Genomic DNA, 25,778 nt, shown 5'->3' with positions numbered 1-25,778 from the left:
CCCTGGAAGAGTGACCCATGCTGCAGCAGTTTGGGAAGGACTGTTGTCCCTGGCATGGACTCACACTGCAGCAGTTTGCAGAGGGCTGCTGCCCCTGAAATGGACTCACATGGGAGAAGCTCCTGCAGAACTGTCTCCCCTGGGAGGGACCCACGGTGCAGCAGGGGAACCACTCCTCTCCCTGAGCAGGGGCAGAAGCCATGGGTGATGAACTGGCCATAACCCCCATTCCCTGTCTCCCTGCACTGCTGGGGTAGGAGGTAGAGCTGGAAGGAGGGAGGTGAGGAGCTTATTTTATTTCCCCATTTCCGGCTCTGACTTTGTTAGTAATAAATGAATTTCACATCTCTAAGCTAAGCCTTTTTCTCCAGGAAAATATTCGATGAGTGATCTCACCCAGTCCTTATCTCAACTCACGAACCATTTATTAAATTCTCTTTGTCCAGCTGCAGAGGGGAGTCAGCGAGCAACCCACATGGATGCCTGGCATTTGGCCTGGGTCAACCCACGACACCTTGGTACCACAGGGTCACAATGGACCCTTGGCTCCATGGGGTCTCATCGGTTCCATCAGGCCCTGCAGGGCCACTTCATTCAATAAGGCCCCAAAGTTTCACAGTGGTCTCCAGGATTCCATGGGACCTTGCAATGTCAAAATGGACCTTAGGATCCATGGGGGCCCACAGTATCACAATGGGCTCTTTTGGTTCTACAGCTTCACAATGGCCCCTTGGTTCCATGTGTCCTGCACTGTTCCATGAATCCTTAGCTCCATGGGGTCCTCTAGGGTCACAATGGTCTCCTTGGTTTCATGGTGCCACAGTTGCCATAATTTCCATGGCATCACAACTGCCCTTGGATCCCAAGAGGCCCCAGAGTGTGACAATGGCCCCTTGCTTCCATCAGGCCCTGCACTGTCACAATGGTGTCCGTGATTCCATCAGGCCCTGCAGTGTCCCAATGGGCAGTTGGTTCAATGACACTCCACAATGTCACCACGGCCCCTTGGTTCCACAGAGCCCCACTGTGTCACTGTGGTCCCTTTGCTTCCAAGGCTCAGAAGTGCATGAATGACCCTTTGGTTCCATCTGGCCTTGAAGTTTCAAAATGGTCTCCATGGCTTCATGAGTACCCCCTGTGTCACAAGAGACTCTTGATTCCCTGAAGTTCTTCAGTGTCACAATGGGCCCTTGGTTCCAAGAGGTTTGGTAGAGTCACAATTGACTCCCTGGTTCCTTGAAGCCCTGCTGTGTCCCTCAGTGGGAGCCATTAAAACTTCAAGAAAATTTGTAGTCTAAATTTACCTTTGAGTTCTTGAGAAGTTTTTTCAAGACACTCTCAAGGACTGAGTCTGATGAAAACAACAGGAAAGCCCTGAGAGGGTCATTAAAGTTTTCCTAGTCCAGTCATGGAGAAAGATTTCAAAGAGCAGTAATAAAATATACATTCCTGTTTTAAAGGTGTATTTTATTAAATTTCTGTTAAGAGCAGAGGTGATTGCAGCATTCTGTGATTGATACTGACCCAGGGTCCCTCCTCAGCAGCTCTGGCCTGCTCACAGAAGCTGTGCCTGGAGCTCTGACCCAGTGTAGACAACCTTGCTCCACATTGCCCAGCCCCATCCTGTCTGTCCTCACTGCCCTGGGCCGTGCTGTGCTTGCAGAGCTGGCTGCACTCAGCCTCAGAGGGGTTTTACCTTTTTGTACTTTTTGCAGCCATCTCAAACAGCTGAGTTTCCCCAGTGCAAACAGACAAACTGCTCAGCTGTGTGCCAGCCCCAGGTGCCACCAAAGGCACTGCAGAGCTGCCCTGGGCCAGCTGTGAGGGTGGATCATCAGCCCAAGCTGCACTGGGCCCCTGAAAGGGGCTGTGGCCATGGGCACTGCACTGACCCCACTGCTGGGTTTGGCTGCCACGGCCACCGAGAGAAATGAAACTGTCCTTGGAAACACTGGGCAGGACTGGGACATACTGGGGAACACTGGGAACGCTGTGGGAGACACCGGGACATACTGGGAGTGACATTGGGGAGGTCTGGGACATACTGGGAGTGATACTAGGGAATACGGGTGCAAACTGAGGACACTGGGGCCATTGCGGGGGTGACTGGGGACACTGAGGCATCATGTGCATGACTCTGGGAGGAAACTGGAAGGGACTGGGAATAAACTCAAGTATACTGGGAGAGACTGCGCTGTAATGGGAGGGAGTGGAGAAGTTGAATGGGCTGTTCCCGCCTCCACCGTATCCCATTTGCCGAGACTCCCGCCCATCACCGCCCAAAGCCAATCACTGCCAGAGATCGGAGACTTGGGGACAGTGCCTACAGTAGCCACAACTCCCGTCATGCCCTGGGCCCAATTGACCCCCATTGGAGCCGGGACTACAACGCCCGTCATGCCCCACGCTGCACAGAACCCCGGGATCCGCCCCCCCTTTGTCCCTTAAGTATCCCGCAGACAATCCAGGATCCCTCAGTGCCCCCTCAGCGCCCATTCGGGACCCCCCAAAAGCGTCCCCGGATCCCCTGAGTGCTCCCGACCCCACAGATGCCCGGCACAGCCACTTCTGGGAATTCATCTCATCTCCTCCCCCGCAGAGCCCCAGAGCCCCTCAGAACACAGTCCTGCGCCTAAAACTCCTGCCGTGCCCGCACCCTAAAGAGCCTTGTTAGAGGTCCTCGAACTCCCCGCAAGTTCTCTCGAACCGCCTGCTTTCCCCCGAGGATCTCAAGTCGCGGCTCGGACGCAGGAGTCTCCCCGAAGAGCCTTCCCGGACTCCCAAACAAAGCGTTGGAGCCACTTCCGGGACTACGACTCCCATCATGCTCTGTGGCGCATGTCCAGCGCTTTTCCAGCCGGGACTTCATCTCCCGTCATGCCCTGCGCCCCACTGAGAGCCATTGCAGCTGCGTCTCGAACTCCCGTGATGCTCCGCGGCCCTGTTTAACCGTATTAGACCGTCGCCTTCAACTCCCATCAACCCTCGCGCCCCAGAGATCTCAGTCAGAGCCCCCCAAGGGCCCGCCCGGAGCCCGAAGGGCCCCAGATTCCCCTCCCTGACCTCCAAGGGCAACCCTGGACCCCCGGGTGCTGCTCCGGACCCCGAACCGTCCCTTGGAATCCCTGAGTGCCCCTCCAAGTGCCCACCTGGCTCCTGCAAGTGTCCTCCAGACCATCAAGTTCTCTCTGAATTCCCTCTCCAGACCCTGAACTGCCCCAAATGTGCCCCAGAAATGTCTCCATGGACCCCAAAGTGGCCTTTTTTACCCTGTCTGTTAAAATGATAAAAAAGATGACAAAAGGATTTAAAATGGGACTAATTAGCATAAAGGAGAAATCGAGAGCCGCACTGGGCAGTGAATTAATGAAGGGAATCATGTTACTTAGAACCAATGACCAATAAATTTTTTGCTTGCTAAAATGGTATGGGTTTTTTAATATAAACATTCAAATTTGGTAATACAAATATAGAATAATAATACTCTAAATAAGAAAAATATTATAATTTTATTAATTCAGTTAATTTTCTTTTAAGGGAAGATGAATAATTATTTTTATGCTTTGCGATGTCAGTCTTTAAGAGACGGTCCAAAGATCCCTCATCTGCCTTACAGCCACTGTCAAGGACGGAGACTAAAGCTCTCCCCAAGGACTGAGACTGAGACCCTTCAAATTTTAACCCAGGGGTGCAGGCCTGACTGGAGCTGGATGTCTGCCATAGGAAGCGGGATGTTTCCCATAGGAACCAGTCCTGAAACAACGGGCCCCGCTCAATGCTGGCACCCGTTTGTGCTGTTCAGAACTGGACTGTCTGTACCTGTTCCCAATGGATTTATTCTCCACTGTTCCCCCCATGTGCCGTCCTGCTCCCCTCCTGGCAGTAGATTATAAAAGAGCCCTGAGTTAACCAAAGGCTTTGAGACTCTCCCTGACGTGACCAGACGGATCGATTGGCCGGACCACAAGGATTTCATCTCTCTGTTGGCAGCTATTCCCCCCCTCCTTTTCTCTGTCTCTCTATCCTTTATCCCCATTCTAATCCTTGTGCTGCATCTGCTGTGGGCACTCAATAAAAGGTGCATTTGTTTTGGTTAATACTGAAAGTCCCCTGCTGTGTGTCTTTGCACCCTGAGATCACTGAAATGAGCCATTGTGAACCCCCTTGCACCAGGGGATGGTGACACGGCCTGATGGGGTTGCTGCCCACAGCGTGTGAACGTGATCTTCTTGGTGGGGACTGCACTGGTTCATCTGCTCTTGCTTTCTGGTCTGCCTATCCCAGAATCACCTGTGCCACCTGCTTTTCTTATATTGTGGTTCTCTGCAGTTCCTTCAATAGTCAGCCCTTCTTAAGTTCACTCTTGGAATAGGGGATTATCACCTCCCCATCATAGCGAGTGCATTTGAATGCACTTGAATGCATTTTGTCTGCATTCCAAATATGGTCCCTGTTTTTGATTTACTGTGGAATCTCTGTTTGTATTTTCTACCTCTGTTGAGGCTGGGATTGAAGGTACTTGAGATGATATTTCGCGTTTAGATTCAGGTGTTTTTTGTTTCTTATCAGTGACACAGCCTCACCACCATGAGTTCTGCAGCCTTTCATCTAAGGCACAAAATGGCTCACTGTCTCTTGTTACAAGGCCTGGATGGTACCAAGGAGACCATGGGTGATACTGGGGATCCAAGGAGACCGTGGTGATACTGGTGATCCAAGGAGACTGTGGTGACACCATGGACACTCATGGAACCATGGACATTGTGACACAGCAGGGCTTCAAGGAACCAGGAAGTCAATTGTGACTCTACCAAACCTCTTGGAACCAAGGGCCCATTGTGACACTGAAGAACTTCAGGGAACCAAGAGTCTCTTGTGACACAGGGGGTACTCATGAAACCATGGAGACCATTTTGAAACTTCAAGGCCTGATGGAACCAAAGGGTCATTCTGGCACTTCTGAGCCTTGAAAGCAAAGGGACCACAGTGACACAGTGGGGCTCTGTGGAACCAAGGGGCCGTGGTGACATTGTGGAGTGTCCTTGAACCAACTGCCCATGGTGACACTGCAGGGCCTGATGGAATCACGGACACCATTGTGACAGTGCAGGGCGTCATGGAAGCAAGGGACCATTGTCACACTCTGGGGCCTCTTGGGATCCAAGGGCAATTGTGAGACCATGGAAATTATGGCAGCTGTGGCACCACGAAACCAAGGAGACCATTGTGACCCTACAGGACCCCATGGAACTAAGGATTCATGGAACAGTGCAGGACACATGGAACCAAGGGGCCATTGTGAAGCTGTAGAACCAATAGAGCCCATTGTGACACTGTGGGCCCCCATGGATCCAAAGGTCCATTTTGACATTGCAGGGTCCCATGGAATCCTGGAGACCACTGTGAAACTTTGAGGCCTTGTTGAATGAAGTGGCCCTGCAGGGCCTGATGGAACCAATGAGACCCCATAGAACCAAGGGTCCATTGTGACCCTGTGGTACCAAGGTGTCGTGGGTTGACCCAGGCCAAATGCCAGGCATCCATGTGGGCTGCTCACTCACTCCCCTCTGCAGCTGGACAAAGAAAATTTAATAAATGGTTCGTGGGTTGAGATAAGGACTGGGTGAGATCACTCATCAAATACTGTCCTGGGAAAAACAGGCTTAGCTTAGAGATGTGAAATTCATTTATTACTAACAAAGTCAGAGCAGGAAAAGGGGAAATAAAATAAGCCCCTCACCTCCCTCCTTCCAGCTCTGCCTCCCACCCCAGCAGTGCAGGGAGACAGGGAATGGGGGTTATGGTCAGTTCATCACCCATGGCTTCTGGCCCTGCTCAGGGAGAGGAGTGGTTCCCCTGCTGCACCGTGGGTCCCTCCCAAGGGAGACAGTTCTGCAGGAGCTTCTCCCATGTGAGTCCATTTCAGGGGCAATAGCCCTCTGCAAACTGCTGCAGTGTGAGTCCATGCCAGGGACAGCAGTCCTTCCCAAACTGCTGCGGCATGGGTCACTCTTCCAGGGGGTGCATTCCTCCAGGGACAGGCTGCTCCAGCCTGGGAGCAGGGCCCCTGTCTCCATGGCTCTCCTGCAGGGTGCCTGGGTCTTCAGTGCCTGGAGCACCTCTTGCCCCTCTATCTCCACCGACCTTGATGTGTGCAGAGTTGTTCTTTTCACATGTTCTCCCTCTGCTCTCCTCTGACTGGAGATAAAATTGTGCAACAATCTCTATTTTTATTTCTTTTTCAATTTGTTATCACAGAGGCATTGACACCATTTGTAACTGGCCCAGCCTTTGCCAGCAGCAGGTCCATCTTTGCAGCCACCAGGAATTGGCTGTGCCAGACATGATGGAGGCTTCCAGCAGCTTTTCACAGGAGCCATCCCTGTGCCCCCTTGTGAAATACAAAGCTGTGTTTCGTGTCAGGTACATACAGGCAATGTTTGTATTTGTGATTGTAATATGTGTGGAAACTGACCATGGGACAGTTATAAAGATGAATTCTAATAATTATTGAGGAAAGTAAAGCATGGAAGAAGGCCTTTGAACCTATCTTTTGTTCGCAATTAACCTTGATAAGTCTTAAGTTTTAGGATTTAGGAGCATTTGAATTAAAGCTTTAAGTATGTTGCTTTTTGACAGGAACTTTCTGCGTGTAGCTAAGCCTTAAGGAGTTTTGCAATAATAACCTTTTGAAGTATAATTTTAGAATATTGCTTGTAGTAAGGATCTTTGAAACGATAGCTTTAGAATATATAAAAAGAAACATGCTTATCTCACACTTTAACAAAACTGTGAAAAGCAGCTTGAGAAAGGAAGATGAACATCAACTCAAGGATTAATAGTTTCAACCAAGGGGAGCTGGACATCACTGTTTTGAGATTTATAGTCTCTGCAATTAAGCGGTGGACCCACATCAGGAATCTGGACCACAGCATCTGGGAGATTTCTTCCTTCTTTCAGAAACCGAACCACCAGCATCTGGGGATATTCCTTTCTGGGATACATCCTGAGAAAAACTAAATCACAATAGGTATGGAATTAGGAATAGAAGACTTGGGAATAGAAACTTCCGAGAAAGCTGATGAGTACCCCTATAAATGCCTGTAAGCCTCAACTATCAGTGTGCAGTTGGAGGGAAAACTTCCCCCACTGTACCCATCGCTGTATTGCTCATGCTTTACCATATTAATTAATGAATTGATTGCTGCTTGAATATTGGCCCAGTCAAGCTTCTCATGTATAACACCCCTGTGGTGGGAGCTGGGAGAGAAGAAGGGGACGCTGACCTGTCCCTCAGGGGAGGCGCGGCTCATTTGCTAACAGCTGGTGCCTCCCAGCTGAAAACTTTCAAACTCAGTGTGTTTCTGGGACACAACATTTTTCACAGGCTAATTCATGTTTGGTCAGGGGCTTCCCGCTGGGATTTGGGGTGCCTGACTCCCCTCACGTGCGCCAGCGGCGTGGGGGATGTGGCTCCCAGAGGCGCTGCCTCTGTCCACAAGCCTGGAGGGGATGGGGGTGATGTTGAGGAACAGAAAACAGGAACACTGGAATTTGAATCATGGGGTTGGGGTAGAGGGGCAGGGGGGTGGGGGTTGGAGAGCGAGCATTGCTCACTTTTTCCGGGGAAAGAAGACCCGCAGATCCAGGTTGGAGATCCCTGGGAAAGCTTCTCCTTCCCAGCTGCCGGCGTGCACTCGTGGTTCTGTGGGGAGAGGGAAAAAGCGTTCGGTCACTCCTGCTGCCGAGGCACTGGCAGCACAGTGGGGTTGGGCTGTGAGAACAAAGACCCTGCCCTGCAGGCCAGGTCTGGGCTGTTTGGCCTGCCCACCGCCGGGTTTGGGGGCTGTGATCCCCCTACCTGGAGCCGGGGCACTGTTCTGTGGAAGGTGGACAGAGGTACCAGCTCAAAGTACTGGAAAGCCACGAGTCAGACTCAGCCCAAGTGATTCAATTAAGGACAGTGTCCAAGGCATTCCAGAAATTTTCTCAATATTGTTTGATAATTATCAATGGATTTTTAAAAATAGTTATTAGTGATTTTTCTTCAGCAGCTCTTTGTTTCAGGATTCTGCAAGTCTGTTTCAGGACCAAAAGGGATCATTCAGGGATGTCAAAGATCAACATCTCCAATGACTGGGATTGTACTTGGATGCTACAAGGATCATACTGGGAGCAGCTGGGCCCATGCCGGGGCAGACTGCGATCACACTGAAGGAGACTGGATCATACTGGGATCACACTGGAATGGAGTAGGAGCCTGCAGGGGTCAATTGAGACCATATCGGGGACAGATGGGATATACTGGGAATGACTGGGATCATTCTGAGGGTGACCAGGAGCAGTTCTGAGTAACTGGGACCATGCAAGGAGCAACTGGGAGGAACTGGGAGTGACTGGGTGCATGATGGGCATGATTGGAAGCCAGTGGGCTTATACTGGGATGAACTGGGGTCATGCTGGAGGTGACTGGGATCATACTGGCAGTGAGTGCCACTAGACTGAGGCTGACTGGGAGTGGTTGTGAGCAAATGGGATCATGCTGGAAGGAACTGGCAGTGACTGGAGAATGGGCTGGAAGGAACTGGGCTACACTGGGACATACTGGGAGTGTCTGCAATGAAAGGAAGGGTGAAAGAGAGCAACTCAAACCATGTGGGACACAACTGGTTCACACTGGCAGGGACTAGGAGCACTCTGGGCTCATCTTTGGATCATACTGGGAGGGACTGGACTAATACTGGGAGTGACTGAGAGTGACTGGGAACACACCCTACACATCATCCCCCATACTGGGGGCGACTGGGAGTATGCTGGGAGCAAATGGCATCATACTGGGACTGACTGGATTGGTCTAGCTGGAGGCAACTGGGACCATACTGGGAGAGACTGGAAGTAACTGGGATTATAATCGGACCATACTGGCAGTGCTGTCATGTGACAAAGATCATACTGGAGCTTCCTAGGCTCCTATTGGTATTGAAAGGGAGCAACTGGGATCACACTTTGGGCCACTGGGAGCAACTGAGAGAAACTGGGATCATGTTGCAAGCAAACTGGAGGAACTGGCAATGACTGGATGCAGGCTGGAGGCAACTGGGATATGCTGGGCATGACTGAGAACATACTGGGAGAACAAGCACCTTACTGGGATCACTGTGAGTGTCTGGGAAGAACCATGGACATGCTGAGGGAAACTGGGATGTACTGGGAGTGTTTGTAATCATACTGAGAATGACTAGAAACAAGAGGGACCATGCTGGGGAGAACTGGGACCATGGTAGGGGCAACTGGGAGTGAGTGGGAGTGACTGGGTCTACACTGGGGGCAACTGGGCATGACTGGGATCATTCTGGCAGGGACTGGGATCACATGGGGAGTGACTGGGACTACAGAAGGGACAAGAGCGTTCAACTGGGATCACACTGGGAGGAACAGGGAGCAACTGGAACCATGCTGGGGGCAACGTGGATCAAACTGGATCATACTTGGAGCAACTGGGACTGCACTTAGGGTGACTAGGAGTGGCTGTGAGCAACTGGGATCAGGCTGGAAGCAACTGAGGACAACTGGGACTAACTGGGAACCTGCTGGGAGTAATTGGAATATGCTGGGAGTGATTGAAACCACAGTGGGGGTAAATGGGAGCAACTGGAACCCCCCTAGATGATAACGGGAGCAGCTGTGCCCATGCTGGGTCATACTGGAACTAACAGGCATCATACTGGCAGTGACTGGAAAAGTATTAGGAGTATCTGAGAGTGACTGGGATCCTACTGGAACCAAACTGGGAGTGACTGGAAAGGTGCTGGCTGTGACTGGAACCATGCTGGAGGTGACTGGGAGCAACTGGGCCCACACAGGGAGTGAAAGGGAGTCACTCTGAGCATGACTGGAATCATACTGGGAGGATCTACGAGTGACTGGGATCATACTGGGGGTGGTTGTAATCATACTGGTGTGGACTGGGTGCAACTGGGATCATCCTGGGGGCCACTGGCATTACAGCAGATGAGAATGGATCCTGACTGGGGGTTACTGGGAGCTACTGGGCCCATGCTGGGAGGAAAATGTGGACAGAGTGGGAGCAACTGGAATCAACTGGAAGGTACTGGAACCATGCTGAGGGGACTGAGACTACAACTGGGATCATATTGGGAGCAACTAAGACCTTACTTCAGGCAATTGCCAGAAACTGAAATCATGCTGGAGGCAACTGGGAGGAACTGGGAAAGACTGGGATCATTCTGAGCTAACCAGAACATTACTGGGCACACTGGGATATACTGGGAGTGTCTGTGACCATACTGGGTGGACTGGAATCACACTGCAAACAGCTGGGACCATGCTGGGGGCAACTGGGAGTGAGTGGGACCATGCTGAGAGGGACTGGGACTATTCGAGGGACAACTGGGATCATACTGGGAGGAACTGGGAACAACTGGGACTATTCGGGCAGCAGCTGCGATCATACTGGGATCACAGTGGGAGCAGCTGGGTCCGTGCTGGCTGAGACTGGGATCACACTGTGGGTTACTGGAATCATACTGGGATTGACTGGGAGTGGCTGTGAGCAACTGGAATCATGCTGAAAGGAACTGGGAGGAAGTGGCAGTGACTGGGAGCATGCTGGGGTTGACTGGGATATACTGGGAGACACTGGGAGTCATGAGGATCATACTGGACACTACTGGGGTCCTGCTGGCATTGACAGGGAACAACTGGGATCCCACTGGGGGTGACTGGCATCATACTGGGAGTGACTGGGATCACACTGGGATTATAGTGGGTGTCAATAGTCCCTGCCTGGGGTTCCTGAGAGCTACCAGGCCCACGTTGGGAGCTGCCTGCGCACACACTGGGAGGAACTGGGAAAAACTGGGAATGACAGGATGCATGCTGGTGACAACTGGGATGTCCTGGCAGTGACTGGGATGAAACTGGGGGCAGCTGAACCACGCTGAGGTAACGGAGAGTGCCTGGCAATGACTACGAGAATGTTCAGGGCAACTGGGATATACTGGGAGTGCCTGAGACCATGCAGGTGGTGACTGGGACCACACTGGGAGCCACTGGGAATGTGCTGGGGGGAACTGGGACCACACAGGGGGCAACTGGAGGCAAGTGTGAGTGACTGGGGCCCTGCTGGGAGAGACTGGGATCATACTGGGATCACACTGGCAGTGAGGAAGAGCAGCGCGATGGCTCCAGCGCTGGGGCTGGGGGCGCTCCTGGGGAGTCAGGGGGGAGTGGGACCCCCGGCACCGGGACCCTGAACCGCCACTGCCAGCACCGGGACCCCCTGCTCCCTTCATCCTGCACAGGTACCCCCTGAATCCCCCATTCTGGGCATCAGGACCCCCTGCTCCCCTTTTCCCGGCCATCCCATGGCTCCCAGCCTCCAGACTTGCTGTGGGCTTGACTCTGGGACACCCTGGAATGCCTTGGACCCCATTCCTGCCTTTCCCAGCCCCTAGCCCCACCTTTGTGCAAAACCAGACACCCCCTGAACTCCCCCTTTCCGAACATCCCGGGTGTCCCCACCCTGGTACCTTCTTTTTGGGAAACCTTGGACTCCCCTTTCCTGGGCTCAAGGACCACCTGGGACTCCCTTCTACCTCTCCACGTCCCTGCCCCCCATTTCTGTGACCCTGAGACTCCCCTGCACCCCTATTCCTTAGAACTGAGATGCCCTTTTACGCCTTTACCCAGCACTGAGACCCCCCCCCTCTCCCTCGGCTGTGCCCTGTCCCCTGTCTCTCAGCTGTCCCCTTTTCCTCGGCTTTGTGGGGCCGGGGGTGGCAGCAGGACCCGGGGCAGCCCTGGGGGAGAACAACCCTGAGCCCCAGCAGGGCCAGTTCCCCCAGTTCCCCCCAGGTCACTCCCAGCATGGGCCCTGTGGCTCCCAGTCACCCCCAGGATGCTCCCAGTCACTTCCAGTTACACTCAGTATGATCCCATTATCATCCCAGTCACTCCCAGTATGATCCCAGCATGGTCCCAGGTGTTCCCATTCACCCCTACTATAGTTCCAGGCACTCCCAGTATGTTTCCAGTCCCTCCCAGTATGATTCCAGTATGAACCCAGTCACTTTCAGTATGGTGCCATTCGCCCCCAGTATGGTCCCAGTCATTCTAAGTTACCCAGTACGATTCCAGTCACTCCCAGTATGATTCAAGTCACTTCCAGATACTCCCAGTATTCTTCCACTAACTTACTTTATGCTTCCTCTGTGATCCCAGTCACTTCTGGTCTCTCCCAGTATATCCCAGTTGCCCCCGGTGTGTTTTCATTCACTCCCAGTTGCTCCCAGTAGCTTCCAGCATGATTCCAGTTGCTCATAACCACTCCCAGTCACCTCCAGCATGATTCCAGTCACTTCCTGTATATCCCAGTGGCCCCAGCATGGTCCCAGTTGCCCTCTGCCCTCTCCTATTCACTTCCAGTATCATTCCAGAATGACCACAGTCAGCATCAGAGTGGTGCCATTTCCTCCCAGTATGATCCCAGTATGGTCACTCCCAGTATGGTCCTAGGCTGAAGCCAGTCTGATCCCAGTTACTCCCAGCATGGTCCTAGCTGCTCCCAGTCTGACCCCAGTTGCTCTCAGTGGCCCCTAGCATAGACCCAGTCACTCCAAGTATGATCCCAGTATTAGTCCACTCTGATCCCAGTCTCCCCCAGCATGGTCCCAGTCAATCCCAGTTGCCCCCAGTGTAGACTCAGTCACTGCCAGTTGCTCCAGGCACCCATGGCCGAGATTGGGTTCCACCTCAAAATTCCCTAAATCCAAAGAGTGCTCCTAGACAAAATCTGCCATTCCTGACAAGTCTGGCTGGCCTTGGCCTAGTGAGGCTCTCACCTGCCCTCCAAACACTGGGGCTCTGTGCTATGGAAAAGAACTGTCCTTCTCATCAAGGTGCCCATGGCCAAATTTGGATTCCACATCCAACATTCCCTGTTGTGACAGACTGGAGGAGATTGTTGGCTCAAAACATTTTGTGTGTGAAGGAGGAAGGGGCAGGTCCAGCTCTGGCCCTGCCCTGGAACCCCAGCCCTGCCCTGCCCTGGAACCCCAGTCCCACCAGAGCCTCTATCCCAGCCCAGCAGTGTCTGCCAGTCCCTGGCACAGCACAGGCAATGCTCCACAGCCAACGCTGGAGCCCCCAGCCCAGATCCTGAGGGACCAAATGAGCCCAAGTCCCACCTGGGGGAAGGGCCCAGGGAGACCAAGGGGTATTTAAGGCTGATCACAAGGCAAGCACACATCTTGACCCTACCTCCTCTTGGAATTTCTATGTGAGCAGTGCTGGAATCCAGGAGTTGGTAGCTCTGTGTGTGCTTCTCTGTATCTTATTTGTCTTTCTCTCTTTCTAATTCCCTCTTCTTGCAAATTTTGATTAACCTAAAATTGAAAAGGCTTAGAGGTTGTGAGATTGAATGGGCCAAATTCATTCTTTGAGAAGTGTTTTTATTTTTTTTTTTTTGACTGAATGTCCTACTAAACCTTTTGTGAAAGCTTCTCTCATCTTCTAAATTTCCCAGTAAAGTCCAGTTTGCTGTTTTGAGCTCCTGAGAATCTCTTGTTAGTATTTCTCCAGGGAGTCCAGCTCAGAAGACACAAACAACTCGAATTCCTTTTAAATGTCTCCTTGAGAGACTTGTTTGGGGAATGGGGGTCAGGCTTGTCTGTCCTGCTTGGCCCAGCCCAGGCAGGGCTTTCCCAGCCACATTCCACACTCCATTTCCCAGCTGGAACCGCTGATGCCTCTGAGTTGTGCTGCCCCAGCCCCAGGGATGCTCTCCTTGTCTGCCCATTCCCCCACGGTCTCTGGGCAGGGATGGCCTCAGTGGGGGCTGCTGACATCCTCAGCAGCTTAGAGGCTGCTGCTGAATTTTCCTGCTGCAGAGGCTTGTTCAGCCTTCAGCTCTTCAGTTCGGGAATTCAGTGTCCCAGGGCTCATTAACATTCAGAACAGCTGAACAAGCCAAGCCTCTGGGAATATTCTGATTTAATTTCCAAATCTTTTGTGGTTAAGTAGATCTCAGTAGTGTATTCAAAGTGAATACATGATATTTAAAAAAACAGTGAGAATAGATTTTTTAGGTCTTGTTTAGTTTTGTTTTCCTGTTCATAAATTGATATATGCAGTCTCCTATTGTCACTGAATCCAAGTACCTCCTCATGCAGTTTGAATAGATATGAAAATCAAGACCCTTCATGGCTGACAATCAATCAGACTCTGTCCCTACCCACATCCTACCATTTCCCCCATCCAAGCCCTGGCACTCAGAGCAGCCTTGTGCAGATCTGAGCTCCCTCCAGCCCAGGCTGCACCTGCAGCTTTCAGCTCCTTGGTCCCACTCACACCTGCTTTCCTTGGAGAAGGAGCTGCCCAAGACACAGACATTTATTGTCAGCCAACAAAGCCAAGGAAGGCACAGCTCCATCAAATGCAAAAGTCATTCCTCTGCTGGATATTAAATCCACTTTCCACAGCACACAGTCTCAGAGAAATAGAAAACACAACTTCTGTGCCCAGCACAGATCCCAAGGTCCCCCGAACTCTCCCTGCCCTGATTCTGCCCAGATTTGCTCTTTGCACACACGAGTCACAGGCTGAAGTCAGGAGCTCCCTCCATGGCCAGAGGGAGGAAAAGAGAGAAAGGGGATGAAGAGCTCTCCTGTGCAGAGCCAAGGTCCAAGTGCCCCTGCAGTGGGAACCACAGCTCATCAGGTTTGTGTCCTTTGGGCTCAGGCACTGGTGACACTCAGAGGTACAGAAAGGTTTCTTGGCAACAAACACAAGTTGAACATTTGAACAGTTTAATAACGATCACAGCTCTTCCCTCAGCTCACTGTGATGTCCCAGCAGCATCTGACATGTCCACCATCCCCCAGGGATTTCTGTACAGGAACAGTTTTAGACAAAGACATACGATAATTCTGTCATAGATACAAACACAATTAAAATTATGATTAATGATATATTTATTTTAACTTCAGAATGATTGGGCAACTTCCTGCAGCTCACAGCATGAAACCAATCAGTTGGGTGGGCACAGAGCAGCCTCCTCTCTAGGGCACTTGCCTGTTTGCAATGCCTTGCACAGGCACTGGCCCTGCCCCAAGGCCTGGCCTGAGTCCTGCCCCTGCACGCTCAGCCAGGCTGAGATGGACACTGATGGTTTCTGGGCCGGGCTCTCTGAGCCCAGCCCAGCTCCCTGCAAGCTCTGCCAGCTGCCCTGAGCTCTGGGCAGCACCAAGGGCCTCTCCTCAGCCCTGCCCAGCCGGTTCTGGCCCCACAGCTCTGCTCAGGCCAGGCTGCTCTGGGCACTGGCCCCACAGCCTCAGCCCCTGGCAAGGGCACAGCAGCAGCTGCAGCTGCCACAGGACTCAGCCCCAGCCATGGGGGAAGGTGCTTGGCCAAGGCCAAAGGAGGCTCCCTGGCTGCCCTGCTCCCCTTGGGCTGAGGTGCTGAGAGCTCTGCAGCCCCTGCTGCCATCCCATCCACCCAGGGCAGCACAAGAGCCCCGGCCTTGGGGCCCTCAAGAGCTGCTCCTGCTCCAGGCCCAGGGCCCATCCCAAAGCTGGGGCAGCCACAAAGCTTTGCCCATTTCTCTTCATTGCTGCTCTGATGGAGATGGATCCTCAGCCACTTGGAGGTTGTTGATGAATTTTACTCTTCCAGAGGCCTCTTCTATCTTGAGCTCTTTATTTCAGGAATTTAGTGAGAAAATCACAAAACATTTGTACAAAACACCTGAACAAGACAAGTCCTTGAGAAAAAATTAAGTTTTCAAATCTTCTGTGGTTAATTAGACAGACTTTAGAAGTTAATTCAAAGTTAATATATTGTATTGGAAAAAATGCAAAGTGAACTGTTTTTTCCTGTTTTCTATTCTTGCATATAGATTGATATCAGCAATGTCCAATTGATATTGACCCAGAGAACCTTCTACTACAGCCTGAATATGTATGAAAATCAAGACACTTCATGGCTGACAATCAATCACACTCTGTACCCACCCCCTCCCCACTATTTCCCTCATCCAAACCCTAGCACTCCTATGGATCAGGAATGGTGTGGCCAGCAGGAGCAGGGCAGTGATTCTTCCCCTGTTCTCAGCACCTTGAGTGCTGTGTCCAGTTCTGGCCCCCCAATTTAGAAAGGACATGGAGGGGCTGGAGCGTGTCCAGAGAAGGGCAACAAGGCTGGTGAGGGGTTTGGAGCACAAGTCCTGTGAGGAGCGGCTGAGGGAGCTGGGGTTGTTTATCCTGGAGAAGAGGAGGCTCAGGGGAGACAAGGCAGTGTCAGGGGAAAGGTTGGACTTGATGATCTCCAAGGTTTTTCTCTGAAACCACCCTTGGAGCAGTTGCAGGAGGAGCCCTAGGCCTCCTATTCAGAAGCTCCAGCAGCCCAGGTCCCTCAGCTTCTCCTGCCAGCCCCAAAGCCCATCCTGTCAGTCCTGCAGAGCCTCTGCAGCTCCTCCTCATTGCCCAGAACAGGGAGCCCCAGAGCCAGACACAGCAGCCCAGATGTGCCCGCCTGGCCTGGGGTGCCTCTGGCAAGGGAGCAGCACAAGGGACTGCAAGAGCCTGCAGACAATTCCTGCAGCACTTGTAGGATGATCCTGCTGCCCAAGGGATGTTCCCATGGTGCCAAGTCAGGAACTGCAATGGGGAGTGGGGCAAGAGAGGAAAGGGCAAACAGGGATGGGCTGTTTGCAGGGGAGGAAACAGGGGTGCACGAGAGCAAGAAATTTATATCAGGGAAAGAGTAAAGAAAGCAAAGGTGGGACAAAGGAAATGCTGAGGGCAGTTTGGGGGTGGCTGCCAGGCAGCCCTGGCTCTGAGCAACAGCATCTGCATTGGGACAGGAAATTCCCAGCTGATGGGAACAAACTTTCTGGCTGAGTGCAGAGGCCAGGACAAAGCTGAGTGGTTTCCCTGGTGTCCCCCAGCCCTTGCTGGCCCCAGGGGCTGATGGCATTTGTGCTCCCTCAGGTTCATGTCCCCACAGCAACAGCATGGGGGTTCTCCCCCTGCTCTGTGCAATGCAAACAGGGGCTGCTTAGCCAGTGCTGCCGTGTCTGTGCCTGCAAGGATGGGGCACCTGTGTGAGCTGGGGGAGAGGCCAGGGCTGCAGAGGGGGGATGCTGTAGGCAGCTCCATGAGGACACTCTGGAACGCTGCCCTGGGCTGTGCAGCGCACTGGGGATGGATCAGCCCCTGCTCTGCTGCTCCTTCCCATCTGCCCCAGGGCCCTTGCAGAGCCCCAGCCATGCTGTTTGCCCCCAGCCTGCCCATGGCCAGCCTGGGGCTGCTCACAGAGCTTTTCTGTGCTGATCATTGGCCTGGGCATGTTCTTGAGAGAGCCTGGGCAAGGAGCCTGGAGCCCCCAGGCCCTGGGCTGAGGCGTCAGCGCTGCCCCAGCAGTGCCCATGGCCTGTCCCTGCTGCAGCCCCAGCACTGCCACCCCCAGGGCTGTGCCCGGCCCTGAGAGCACTCAGGCCCTACAGCAACACCAGGGCCACCAGGGCAGCGGGGCAGGGCCACGGCAGCAGCTGGCAACACCAAGTGCTGCTGCTGCTGCTGGGCACAGCTGCTGGGCCAGCACTGATCTCGCCCCAGCTCTGCACACAGACATTGTTGCTGCAGCTCCAGAGAAGGCAACACAAGGGCATCTCTGCAGAAAACTTTGTAGGAGATCTTTTAGTTCCTTTAAAGCCATCGACAGCAAAGCCCCTCAATGACACAGTCTGGGGACACAGTGAAATTTGAAGAAACAAAGTGAGAAATGGCAGAAACAGTGGCCTTGGTTTAGGGAGAATATTAAAAAATGAAAACAGAGTAAAAACTAACCAATCCAACAAGAAGTATCAAAAATTACTTTTATGACAAGAAATATGCAGAAATGAGCAACCAATTTAATGTTTCCTAAATTGTCCACTCATCATTCTCCACACTGCAGCCTTGAGCTCCTGGTTCCTCAGGCTGTAGATGAGGGGGTTCAGGGCTGGAGGCACCACCGAGTACAGAACTGACAGGGCCAGATCCAGGGATGGGGAAGAGATGGAGGGGGGCTTCAGGTAGGCAAAAAGGCAGTGGTGACAAACAGGGAGACCACAGCCAGGTGAGGGAGGCAGGTGGAAAAAGCTTTGTGCCGTCCCTGCTCAGAGGGGATCCTCAGCACAGCCCTGAAGATCTGCACATAAGAGAAAACAATGAACACAAAACAGCCACATGATAAACTGACACTAACAGCAAGTAGCCCAAGTTCCCTGAGGTAAGATAGTGAGCAGGAGAGCTTGAGGATCTGGGGAACTTCACAGAAGAACTGGTCCAGGGCATTGCCATGGCACAGGGGCAGGGAAAATGTATTGGCTGTGTGCAGCAGAGCATTGAGAAAGCCACAGGCCCAGGCAGCTGCTGCCATGTGGGCACAAGCTCTGCTGCCCAGGAGGGTCCCGTAGTGCAGGGGTTTGCAGATGGACACATAGCGGTCGTAGCACATGATTGTCAGGAGGAAATACCCTGCTGAGATGAAGACCATTATGAAAAAGACCTGAGCAGCACATCCTTCATAGGAGATGTCCCTAGTGTCCCAGAGGGAATTGTGCATGGCTTTGGGGACAGTGGTGCAGATGGAGCCCAGGTCGCTGAGGGCCAGGTTGAGCAGGAAGAAGAACATGGGCGTGTGCAGGTGGTGGCCGCAGGCTATGGCGCTGATGATGAGGCCGTTGCCCAGGAGGGCAGCCAGGGAGATGCCCAGCAAGAGGCAGAAGTGCAGGAGCTGCAGCTGCCACGTGTCTGCCAATGCCAGCAGGAGGAAGTGCCTGATGGAGCTGCTGTTGGACATTTGCTGTGGCTGCACATTTCAACCTACAGAATGGGGAAAACACAGGGCAATGGAGGAAAGATTTCTCACATAAAAATCAAAGCAGTTTCTCACAAACACTTTCCTGCCACTAAACACCTCCCTGTTGTCTGTGTCTAGGGGACCTTCCTTCAACTCTGTTGCTGGAGCCCTGATTGTTGCTGGCCAATACTGTGTGAGGAGCTGGACCTTGGCCTGCAGGACACCTGAGAGTCAGCCCTAACCCTCCAGTCAGTGCAGGGGAACAGTGAGGGCAGGGGCAAGTCCTTGTGTGTGAACTTGGACAAGGAATGTTCTCCTGGAGCAGAGGAGCTGCCTGTGTGAAGGGATGGGGATTGCAGGAGGCAGAAAAAGGGGTTTAGCTGCACCTGGGGAGAACAGAGAGTCCAGGGAGGCAGGAGGATTGTCTGAGGCTTAGTACAGACTGAGGGGAGCTGCTCTGTCCCTCTCTACTGTTCCAGCTGCCCTGGACTTGCACCTTTCTGAGATCCACTCCCGTGTTACCCTGGACAGCCAGGAGACACAGCTGAGAGCAGAGGGATCCCTGGCACACAAAGTGGCTCCTGCCTTTCCCAGAGTCAGGAGAGTGGGCTCATTGCCAGCCTCCCAGGCTGCCCTTCCCAGAGCTCCCTGGGCACTGGGAGCTGGGACACCCCATTGCTGTGCTCAGCCTGCACAGGAGGAGCCCAAGGGCTGGGCCTGGCCCTGCAGCTGGAACTGCCATTGCAGAGAGCCCCTCAGCAATGCCAGCAGCACCTGGGCAAGGCAAGGAGAAAGAGAGAGCCGGGCCTGAGGAAAAGCCATTCCCTGGCTAGCCCTGCCCAGCCCCTGCCAGGCAGCAGCAGGGCAGGACAGTGGCCCTCAGGCCCTGGTCAGTAGGGAATGGGCAAATGGCCACAGAGATGCCCTTCATCTCTGGGGCTGCTCTGCCCGCCCAGGAGGGACTGAGGGCCCTGAGCCCCCGGGCTGAGGGCTGTGCTGGCTGCGAGGGGACACAAGAGCTGTGCTGCTCAGGGCAGTGTCTGCCCTGCAGGGCAGGCCTGGCAGGTGCCACATCTGCCCTGCAGCAGGGCTTCCCGCAGCACTGCCGCCGTCCCTCCCTGCCCACAGCTCTGCTGCTGGAGCTGTCCCAGCCCCAGCTGCTCCTGTGGCCCCAGGCTCCTTCTCTGCCAGAGCTGCCAGAGCCCAGCCCAGCCCCTGGGCCAGCTCTGCCCTGCAGCTGCTCGGCCCTGCAGGGATTAAAGAACAGCTCCCCCAGCCTGGGCACCATGGAAAGGTGATGCTGCATGGATCTGGAGGCTGGGCAGGTGCAGACACTTGCTGAGGTTCCCAGGAATCCTCACTGTGATGGTTTAGGAGTCTCAGCCCCTGCTGTGCACTGCACAGCTGAGTTTCTATTGCCCCCAAACTGAGCCAGGCAAAAATGGGAGCACAGATTCTGGAAAGCAGAGACCCAAGCAGGAAACTCCTGCCCTAAATGAGTTCATGAAAAGTCCCCTCAGAAATGAGCTGGGCATGAGCTGCATCTCAGAGCAGCCCTGGCTGCAGCCCCAGCTTCACCCCCTGCAGCCGTCCCTGGCAGCAGGAGCCGTCCTGCCCTGTCCCTCTGACGGTGCCCCTGGCAGCCCCACTCTGCAACACATCCTCCTCCTCCTCCTCCTCTGCCACAGAAAACTCACCACGTAGAGGATTGTGGAGATGTTTCCCCAAGTGAAGTCTCAGCTCAATGTCTTCCTAATCTTGATTGCCTTCAGCCTGTCTCTGTCTGGCTCCTGTCCCCTCAGTGCCTGCAGGCAGAGCCCTCAGCCCTGCTGGACAGGGAGAGGAGCTGGCCCTGGGAAGAGCTGCTCCTTTAAAGCTCAGCAGCACAGACACAGCACAAGGACTTCAATGAGCCTCTAGGGGATTTGGTGTTGTTTACATCAGACTCAGTGCCTAAGAGGGTGTTCATAAAACTTCTCAAGAACTCAAAATTAAATTGAAACTCTGAAGTTTCTTGAAGTTTTAATGGGTCTCACTGAGAGACCCGACTGAGAAAGTGTCCCCAGGTTCCAGTCAGAGCAGAACGCTGGAGGCAGTGATGACAGCTGGGGACAAACAAGGCAAAGGTGTCTCTGGTGCTGAGCAAACCTGGATGTGTTTCAGGAATGCCAATGGCCAACGCCTGAGCCCCAGCCCCTGGCCAGGCAGATGCTGTCCCTCCCTCCTTGCTCAGGGCTCTTCCCAGGATGGGCACTGGCATGTGGGGCTGTGCAATGGCAAGGGCAGGAGCATGGGGTGGGCCCTGCCAGGCTGCTGAGCAAGGACAAGGAGGCAATGAGGCCCCAGGCCTGCAAGGGTCACTTGTCTCCTGCTCCTGCCTCAGGCCCGGGGCCAGCAGCCATGGCCAAAGTGCTGCCCAAATTGGCTCTGCCAGGGCTGTCTTGCAGCTGCTGCACATGCCTGTGCCCTGTGCAGCCCAGGCTGTCCCACGGTGTCCCTGCCCTGCGCCTCTGTCCCTGCAGGCTCTGGGAACAGGTGCCCCTCTACATTTTGGCCACATACCTTGGCAGATTGAAATGTTGTCCATATGGATGGCTACAGAACACCAAAACATAAATTCTCATCCTTTTTTTCTGAATATATAGGATCATAAGTCCGTATACTATGCTTTGGTGGTTTTCTTTATAATGAAACTGACCTTTCTGAATAGAAGACTGCCCTTCTTTGTGTGTAATATCTAATACAAAGGTAAAAATAATTAGGAATCATTTTAGGCATTGGAATTCTTGACCATAGCACTCCAGGAAGGGAAATTTAGAATACATGTGTTTTTCAATACAACTATTGTTCTGGAAGCTTGAAACATAACTGAAGAGGACAACTGGGAAGTGACTTTGTCCTGCAGTCTTATGGTGCTTCTTTTTTAAGAAATTCATGCGTGAAATTATAACTAACCTGATGTAATTTTTATTTTTAGAGGAAAAAAGGGATCATTAAGGGTAACTAAGGCGTATCCATAAGACATTCCATAAATCTTTAGATTACTGAGCCCCAAAGGATAAGTTATCATGGTATACCATGATAAAGGTGAGACAGAGTAAAGATCCATTCTGAATTAGGTGAAGTGTCTAAGAAAGGTGAAAAGTCTGTGAGGCCAAAGCTGAAGGAAAAACTCGCATGCCGAGACAGCAAGGAGACAGAGAAAGAAAAACAGAAAAGACCACAAGGTCGATTTGCCCCCGACTTAGAAATTCCTTTGATAAAGAAGAACTGGTGCTAAATGTCACGCGGAATGAATATGTATGAACCTATTGTGAAACTGTATGCATATGCATTTGGAAGGGGGATAAAAGAAGACCCGAGGTCTTCAGAGGTACGCATGCCTTTTTGGGGGACTTGCGTCCGGCGCGCATCGTAATAAAAGCATAGCGGGCTTTACAATTTTTACAAAGTTGTGACGTTTCTTCTTGTCTCTGCAAAACATTATGGCGAGCCAGCCGGGAGTTCTCTGTCCCTGCAGGGGCAGGGGGGATAGACGGACCTCCAAGGCGCGCCCTAGGATTTTTTTCCTGGTGGGGCTCCACTCGTCTCAACTTGCCACCTGCAAGGACAGACAAGGACCTGCTGGCCTGCGGAGGAAGATACGGTATGTACTGAGGGGCCCCTGGGGGAGGGAAAGGAGAGCAAGGGAGTAAACCACCCAGAGACGTCTGGGTTCAGCTGATGGAGCAGCTGTATTTGAGACGGGGTTCATCGTTCTGATAGAGTGGAACCGCCAGCAGCTCTGGGGTGAGCTGGGTGAACCTGTGTATGTGTGTGTTGGGGGTTCATCGTTCTGATAGGGCAGAACTGCTGAGCCCGTGTGTGTTTTGTTTGTGTGTGTGTGTGATGTCCGGGCACTGTGTCGCTGTATGGTCAATGCATTGTGTGGTCAGTGCACTGTGTTTCTAATCGTGCAAGTGTATAAGTGTATGGTATATAAAAGAGAGTAGATCTACAGGTCCCTACAGTGCGGGGGGGGGGGGGGGGTCAGTACTACCCGTGTTTGAAGCAGCCGAGTGAGGCCTGAGGCGCCGGCTGCAGCAGGTTGTGGGGGCAGGGAGAGAAGTGCCCCCGCAGAGAAGCGAGTGGAGGAACGACAGTGATTGTGTTTAAATGTAGTGATTTGTGTAGATTTGGTACATTCTAACCGTGAGTATGAGCTCAGAGAGTTCCTTTGCCTTGGATGTTTGGACTTGATCTCTAGACTGTGTGCTGTTATTCTGATTGTGTCCAGGAAAATTGATGTGAGTAAATGCCGAATTATGGTATGCTGTGTTGTGTTGAGAAAAGTGAGCACTTTGAGAAATATGCCCTTTCCCAGTGATTTTGTGTGGTGATTTTCTTCCACTGCATTGTGGTAATTTGATTCTCAGATTGTATAGTAGTGTTTGTGGAGATTTTAAGATTTTGTTTGCAACAAGAGTAGCATTTTACATAGGAGAACTATAGTACGGTGATTTATGCTTAACTACGATAAAGCGAGTTAAAGGAATTCCAAGAATTCTCCCCCTCACAGCAATTCAAGCCTTGGCTCTAGTGAATTTTAGATAAAGGGGAGGTGGGGGTGTGTGTGTCTGTGGGCATATCAGAGTTTCGGCTGTGACTAGCACAGCCTTTTTGCAAAGCAGTAAAACAAGTGTAAGTAGGCACAGCGCTTAATTAGATTGTGCAAGAAGAGAACTAGAAAAGACTGATATTTTGTAAAACAGAGTTTATATAGAAGAGATGAATGAGATGAATTAGTTAATGAGACTTATGAGATTTATGAGACTTCAGCTGGTACTGCAGTAAGTCTGGACTGGAAGCAATCTGCTGTAGGGATTTAAAGTTCTCTGTAACAAACAGAATAGCCTGCCTTTGCGGGCAATTTCGGGGAGCCTTTGGTGCATCGAGAGGCTGGCACGCTGCATGAGGTGACAGTGGCTGTCCCCTGGGCACAGGGACAGCTCTGGCTGCCCTGTCTCCCCAGGGAACACGGGAATGACCTGTGGGCAAAAGCTGGATGTGCAAGTATTATTGCAGTGCAGTGTTTGTGAGAAACGCAGGTATTGCTGTTATAATAAGCGTCAGGGCACAAGCCCCGAGTGCAAATTAGAGGTTTCTGATCAGAACCTAAGGTCTTAGAGCTTGTGTGTGTAGGAATCACATCTGATATCTGCCACCTGGAGCTGTGTGTGTGTGGGAGGAAAACTGAGAAACTACTGTGAAGGTCTGTGAAAAGAGGTTTGAGTGGAAGTGAGATAGGGCAGGGAGAAAGAGATAATGAGAACTGACCAGAGCAAAGAGGTTCCTAAATTAGCCCCTTTTGGGAGGGGCTCACTGGGAGAAGGCTGCCAGTAGGAGCAGCTCAGAAAATAAAAAGATTTATAATACTTCATTGCTGTTAGTACTGTTTTAAAATAGGAGGATAAATGGGATAGAGTTTTTGTATGCTGAAATGTCTTTTTGTTTTAAGAAATCACCCAGAATGGCAAAGAGACTGTAAGATCAGACCGCCCTCTGGTCTTGGCCCTTGAAAAAGGAAAACAAGGCAAAGAGAAAGCAAATCAAACATGTTGTTCAGCATGCAGCATAAGACAGCAACGTATGAAATCAGGCAAGGATTATCATGCTGAAATGCAAAGCAATCACAGTTCACAAAATGAGTATATATGATTTGCTAAAGGCTCCTCCCAAAGTAAGGGAGGAAGGGTAAAGATGACCTCCCCAAAAGGGAAGAATTTTTGTCGACACAAGGGTCATATATTCAGTTTTAATAAAGCTTTAGTACCTGTGGAGAATGTTTATGTTGTAGTGTGGGGAATGAACAACAACTGGCTAGTCTGAGAAGGCATACTTGTGCAAACCTTTAAAGTAACATGTGTACTATGTGTACCTAAAAGCTTTTGTACAATTCGCTCAATTTGCTAAACATTCTCAAATGAGAAAGGTTACTCTGGAGGCAAATGATATAAAGAGGTTAGGCTTAACATTAACAGACACTGAAATTAAAGACATTAGTAAGGAGATATTAGAATAAGTAAATAAGTGTTTTCAAGGGTATGGGCCTCTGCTGTACCAGGGAGAGTGAAAGATGCTGCCCCATGAGCATCAAGCTTAAGGAAAGAACACAACTAGTGAGAACTGAGTAGTACCCTCACAAGGAAGATAAGGAAGGAATCAGCCCAATAACTGATAGAACTGGATTAAGGGCTGTTAATAAGATGACACAGAATTTATACCCTGTGGTAGCAAATCCATATACTTTACTAACTTGTTTAACACCTGAGCTAACCTGGTTCACTGTTTTAGGCCTAAAAGATGCCTTCTTTTGCCTCCCTATCCACGAAGCCAGCCAGAAAATTTTTGCATTCAAACACAGCTCAAATACTCCGTGTGCCTGAAGGCTTCAAGATTCCCCACTCCGATTGGAGAACAGCTTGCAAAGACCCAGAGTCCCAGGAAGCTCACAAGAGGAAAGGAGGCTGTTGCAGTACGTGGACGATCTTCTAGTAGCCACTCGGATGAGGGAAGCAGGAGAAGCCTGGACGGTAAGCCTTTTGAATTTCCTAGGACTCCAAGGACGCAGAGTCTCAAAGAAAAAGGCACAGGTAGTGAAACAGAAGGTAATCTACCTGGGGTAAGAAGTGAGTGCTGAGCAGCAGACTTTAAGGCAGGGAAGCCATATGCCAAACCCTGAAACCCCAGACAATGAAGGAACTCTGAACCTTCTTAGGCATGGTAGGGTAGTGCCAGCTGTGGGTTTATAATTATGGACTGTTCGCCAGACCCCTCTATGCTCTTATTGCCAATGGAAACTGAGATCTCCAGTGGACAAAAGACGGCACGCGGGCCTTTCGCCAGCTAGAGAGTGCCCTCATGTCAGCTCCAGC

General features: G+C 51.9%; 2 pseudogenes; one reads left to right on the top strand and one right to left on the bottom strand.

Moving 5' to 3' along the window:
• The window catches only part of LOC131560133 (zinc finger protein 850-like), a 216,258-nt pseudogene extending 213,389 nt beyond the window's left edge, over positions 1-2,869 (bottom strand).
• LOC131559605 (zinc finger protein 11-like) overlaps positions 1-25,778 on the top strand; it is a 912,004-nt pseudogene that overhangs the window by 796,307 nt on the left and 89,919 nt on the right.

This window comes from Ammospiza caudacuta, chromosome 7, assembly GCF_027887145.1.
Source record: "Ammospiza caudacuta isolate bAmmCau1 chromosome 7, bAmmCau1.pri, whole genome shotgun sequence".
Classification (NCBI taxonomy): domain Eukaryota; kingdom Metazoa; phylum Chordata; class Aves; order Passeriformes; family Passerellidae; genus Ammospiza; species Ammospiza caudacuta.
The sequence above is the reverse complement of the archived record's forward strand: the minus strand, read 5'-3'. Positions and strand labels throughout refer to the sequence as shown.